Source organism: Gasterosteus aculeatus, chromosome 3 (genome assembly GCF_964276395.1).
Source record: "Gasterosteus aculeatus chromosome 3, fGasAcu3.hap1.1, whole genome shotgun sequence".
Lineage (NCBI taxonomy): Eukaryota > Metazoa > Chordata > Actinopteri > Perciformes > Gasterosteidae > Gasterosteus > Gasterosteus aculeatus.
The window spans coordinates 13,698,382-13,704,732 of NC_135690.1; positions in this window are offsets into that span (position 1 = coordinate 13,698,382).

Here is a 6,351-nt window from a genome sequence, read left to right on the forward strand (position 1 = left end):
AGGAAATAATCTTATTTCACCTCAAATTTTACGCTGTGTTTGGGCTTTTAAGCTTTCTTCCGTTTCCTTTTCCATGCTCATTTTAAAAGCATATGAAGAAATTTGTGTTAAATGGTTTTGACCAAAGTCTGGATGAAAAAGTACTGACACACACACACACACACACACACACACACAGGCTTCTGAGCACTTGCTTTGAAGAATCTGCTGCCCACAATATTCCTGTCAGTATGAATTTCTTATGTTTCTGCATCTCTTACTCGTGCAGCACTGGATGTTGGATGGAAGTCGACTACACAGGTCTGACTGTTTACATCTATTTGACCCAAATATTGTCAGATTGCTGTCAAACATGCAACACATTTCAGCTGAACATTTGGGGCTTTCCACTAGAAAAAAAAAACATAATTGTCATCTGAAGTGTGGCTGATTTCACTCTCTTCAAGATAGCAGGACTTTTCACTGGGTTTGGCTTTTTATGAGAAAATTATAAAAAGGTCAGAGAAAAGAGAGTCAAGAGAGAATTTGCTTTCCACTGCTGGAATAAGTCTAGAACAAGCAGAAAGTATAAACAATACTGTTGTCCAACGGCCCTGAAGATCATATTTATTTATTGTCCACAGTTTGCTGCAGTCGAGTGGAAGAGGGAGCAGAGGGAGCAGGGCATGCACTCTTGTCTGGGAAAGCAACAGACATCTCCTTTGTGAGACAACAGTGAGTTCATCATTTTTTCGTCAGCGACCTCGGAACCAAAGCCTCCCGGGGTTTATTTGTTTTCCTCCGTTCATTCAGATCAGTTCAGCTCTTGCATTGAGGAACCGTTTTATGTGCTGACCTGAAGGTCAAAGTAGCAAAACGATTGAGAGACTCTCAACCAAAGCCGCTTCTAGGTGTGATTGTGTAAGCTCAAGGAAAAGGTGTTCCCATACATCACCTCACGCATTCAACTTCTTCGACAAAACAAGATTAAAACGCATTAAAAGGGTGACTTTGTTAATTTTGGCCAACTATGCGCTGGTTGTAGCCTAATATTGAACAAATATACTATATATCGTGGTTTCAAGCTTTTCATTAAGTGAATAAGAGTGTGTCCTAATTAGGGCATCAACTAATGATTATTTTGACCATTTTGATCAATCGCTCGATTATTTTTTGATTAATCGATGAATCGGATAAAAAAATGTTTTACTAAAGCTTTATTTTCCACCCTTTTTTCTAAAACAGAATTTCAAATTCACATTGAAAAAACTTCAGAAAGTCCACAAACACACAGGATAATCACAACTTGTTCTCTACACTACACTCAAACGCTCACTCACAAACACCCCCCCCCCATTTTCACTTGAAGCTTATTCATTAAATTATTATCATTGGTGCAAGTAAATGTATACACCGCATCTAAATACAGCTGAAAAGTGCTATGAGATGAAGTACAACACAGACAAATATACTTGTCAATAATAACCAATATGGGACCAAGCAAAAAATATCTACACAACGAACAGACAACTGCCGCCGCTGCTGGCTGCTCTTTCCTCTACGTCTGCTCGGCTCTATTCTTTTCACTCCGCGAGTATCTCTGCAACCCATTGAGTGACGTAATAATTACGCAACACAAAATTTGTTGCCAACTCTTTTAATAATCGATTGAGATTTCATCGATTAGTTGTTGCAGCTTTAGTCCTAATATTAAACCATATTCCTTCAAAAGTGATTGCTACAAGGAGGAAGTATGTTTGCGATGATATATTTTTATAGGCCCGCTCTGAAGCCTCTTTCCTCGACAAAAAGACGATAAAATGTTTGCATAGGATTTTGGATTATTGCAGAAAATGCGCTCCCTAGTTAAAAGAAGCTAATGAGAATTCCACATTTGCTCCTTTAAGATAATCTTGACAAATAGACACTAATTATTCTATGAAATTCACGAGAGGGGTATTTACTGATTTATTTCACAAACCGTTAAAATCTCCTAAACTCGTGTTAACCGTGGACCTTTTTTCAGGCATCCAACCAAAAACCCAGCCCCGTTCCTGCGGCACTCTATAATCCCCGGAGAGCTGCAGCAGCGCAGAAGATGACATGAAAACGTACTCCTCGCCACTCGGCTACAGAACAATACTCCTCATGGCCTTTGTGCTGCCTGTTGTTCACTTTCCTTTCTCTCACATGCTCATTTTTTTATTTCTTTGTCACTGGCTTATTATCTACTTTTCTAAAAAGAAATCATTGCACTGCTGCGTCTTGGGGTGCGCAGTGATGTAGGAACCATGTAAGATTGCAGAACCGATCATTATCACGGTAGTAGGGCTTTTTACCTGAGAGTTTATATGCTTTTTAGTTGGTGTCTCTGTAGCAGACAGAGCTGACCGGCTTGCAGCTCGGAGGCAGACGTAAGGAAACAGATGCTTGGCAGATGTGGAGGTTGAAACCTGCTTGGAAGGAATTCCCTTTGTGTTTAAATAGCATGTTGAGAACATGCCTTTCAGTGGTATTCTATGTAAGTGGAAAATTGGTGTGGCAGGGTAGCGCAGTAGATTTTTTTTTTAATTGTAAACGTATGGTTTGCAATCACAGTTCTCCATTTTTATTTCAGTGTTTCAGCTTTAGATATAAAGACACAGAGTGGTGAATTTAGATGGCGCTCGCTGCTGTCAGCCAAGGAGATGATCATTTTCCAAATTTAGCTTAAGATGGAGCCCCGCTGCCTTTGGAAACCTACAGTTACAGATTTATGCCACCTTTGTGGAAGAAAAGGGTACAATGAAAGGGGGCATAATATATGGTGCAATCATATGTAAACCGTCTCACCTGTGTGGTGTAAAGGCTGTGAGTGACGTTTTTGTGGGACCGTAGAGACGGAGGCTTTGGGTCCTTTTTCATCTGTGACAGTACAACCTCTCAGCGGAACAGCGCAAAAAGTTATATTACCTCCCAGCTATCTTTACATGCAAAAAGCTCATTTCGAGCTGCATATTTAATTTTATATTCTCAAATCACGTCTCTATGTTAAATTGTTGTAGTTTTCTTGTTGGCATCTGATTATTTATTAATGCGTCCTCACAAATACCCTCCAATGGAGCCGTGCACCGTAAGGCCTGCAGGTGGGAGATTCATTCAGACTCACCTCTCACACTGTGCCGCTGCTTCGGGGTCAATGTCGGGCCATTCCAACAGAACCCGTTCAATAATTCAAGCGCTCCGACCGGAGGGCTGAGACCCACATGTCACACACAATGAGGAGGCAAACGACACTTAATTCCAGCCAGGAACTCACAGCTCATCATGGGCTGCCGACGGGTTGTGAACCTAAATGACCTGACATGAGCAGAGAGAGATAAATTAAGGGCTGTGGAACGGCAGAGAATGAACAATGGGTATCTAGGTTTAAGATGGCACCGTTATCCTTTTTAACGTTTATTTAATGCGCCATTATTAAAAGGGAAAGCAAAACATTTGGGAAAGGTATCCACTGTTTTGCCTTTCTTACTGAGAGTTAGCTTAGGTTAGCTTGATGCTGGAAACAGGAAAACATAGCATTCGTAGCAACATAAAGCATTTGTAGCAAACGTCTAAAACACGGGTTAATTTGTTTAATTTTGTAATCTATGCACAAAGCCGGGCTCGTCGTTCCCCTCGTGGCTTCATGTAAACATTTCACTTGCCCCTTTGCATACTGCGTGCACGCATCAATGTAAGCGGTAAGTGCTGCAGAAATTCACTCTTAGCACACAAAGTCAGAACTTTTTAACGATTACTGCCCGGGGTTGATAAAGGTTTTTTGACAACTTCTGAAATCCCCACAGGAAGCTTAGTAATCTCCGTGAGCTTAAACTAAGAGAGGAGGGAAATGAGGGAGAGCATCAGACTTCTCCATCAGGAGTCTGAGCGTCTCCTCCACACAGCAGGCTTGCATCATGTCTAACGACTCGTATTTGGAGCACAGTGTATCTCTAATCGAACGTTAAACACCAGACAAAGACGAGGTGAAAGGCGACAAAAATAACGTTTTTATTGCCCTCGACACAGCAGAGTGAAAGATCAGGCTGAATTCCTGGCGTAACGTAAAAGGTACGACGGTAGCCCCCTTTGGGGCTAAAGCTGCAAGCACGGATTCAGGAGGAATCCTTTAGAATCCGGATCATGTCTGTTTTTGGAGCAAATTCAGGTTTTTTTTTGTCTGTTGTGTGTCTGTTTTGTAAGTGTGCTATAATACATCATGGCCTTTGCATAGCCGGCAAGTAAGTCGTTTCACATTTGCAATTCATAGCAGCCCCTCAACACACGCCTGCTCGCCCTGTGGAGTAATAGACCCGTGTCATTGATGAGTCCCTGGGGGGTACAGAGTGAATCCTTTCTCACGTCTGCATCGATCGACCCGAGAGTCCCACCTGATTTACATTGACAAGAGTATCGGGGTCCAAATGAAAGTAAGCAGGTTTTCCCAAATTGGAAGCTCAAGGGACACGTTGCTCTGCGAAGAGACAGCTGGGAAGGTAGACGCTGACATTGGGATTGAACATTGTGAAGAATGCTGACTCTGCTACTTTTAGTGGTCACTTGTTTACCTTATAAAGTCACATTTTCCTATGTACACTCAAATGTTGGGTCTATTCCTGGCCTCCACCAACGCCCAAGGGCAATATCTTTAGCAGCCCTCCAGCGGCTAAATGCTCCGCCATGTTCACCAGCTAATCGCTAACTTTGTTCCCCAGCTAATCGCTAACTTTGTTTACCCGCTAATTGTTACGTTTGTTCACTAGCTAATCGCTAACTTTGTTCACCAGCTAATCGCTAACTTAGTTTACTAGCTAATTGTTACCTTTGTTAACCAGCTAATCGCTAACTTAGTTTACTAGCTAATCGCTAACTTGGTTCACCAGCTAATTGCTAACTTTGTTTACTTAGCAGAGGTCATGAGCCTTCTGCGTCTGGACAAGAGCTTGATGAACGCATTAGAGTGAAAGTGCGACGGTTTGGATAGACGTGTGAGTTGTGATGTTTTATCAATGTCAACAGCAAGTAAAATATCCACTATTGGTCTTTAGGTTGGTGATGATAATATCATGAGGTTAATTCACATCGTGCTACTGAGACCGACAACATGTGGATGGTCATATTGGGAAGCCAAATGACCAGATGGACTAAAACCCACATAATCATAAAGTGTCACGGCTCATTTAAGAATATTAAAGTATACAGTTAAGAGTACAAGACTATGATGAGCTGTACCCTATGTTTTATTTTAAAAGGTCAGTGCTGGTTTCTAATTTCAGTGATTGTGGTTTGATAAAGAGACACCAGGTTAATAAATATTTCACCCTTTACCTACATAATTTTTAAATCCAAAAACTTTAGTTTGTATTTGCCTGGGGGGACAGATGAGCTTTTTAAATCTGATGTAATTATGGTTTTGATGCCGGCTCTGCACGCCATGAGGGCTGACATCACAAGCAGCTCAGGGGGAATGTGAGCTTCAACAACGTCAAGGGTTTTAGTTTCACACAGGAGCACAGCACATCTAAGGAAATTCAGGAAAGTCAGGACTTCTGTGAGAAAAGGAATTGATTGCAAATAAATGCTTAAAGTTGTTTTATTTCCCCTAGAGAACCTTGAATAATACTGACAGCATTGGTTTACATACACACACCACTCAGCATTCACTACCGCATTCACTACCGCATTCACTACCGCTTTTCCACATGTCCTAAATGGAATTTAATAGCTCCAATCAGCGTGAGGACAGCGAATCTCTGCTGCTAATGCACTACTCTGGTTTGAAAAGGGGACATTTAAGGCCAGCCATCAGTCCCTTTGCCATTAACGTTCCATTACGTGTCCTGTTCCACGCTGTAATTACAGCTGAGTGCAGACACACGACACACAACCCGAGACACAGAATAAATCAGGTGCTACAAGAAAGGACTCATTCGCACACTTTGTCTGAGAGGCCGAGGTGGTGTGAGCCGGGTGCGTACTCGCTGAGAGGAGCCACGTGCCAGGTTCTGTCGGACTATTCCCCGGGAGCTGGGGATGCCGGCCAGGTAATCACCATGCGCAGTGGGCTGGAGGAAAGGGGATGGAGATGGACAGATACAGTGTTTCTTGGCAGTGACAGTCCCGGGAATATTCTTATGTGTTCATGTTATAGCGATATTATTTAGGTTCATTCTTTTTTCTTGCTTGTTTTTGAAAGTTCTGGATCAAGTTGCTCCAGCTGTTTGTATGTCAGCGCAAACTAATGATCACCTGTCTGCAACATTAAAGCAGATGTAATTACAACTACTTTTTGGATAATATGAAGAACATTTTAGCATCTTTTAGCGTGTTTTTGTTTTCTGGCTCTCGTCG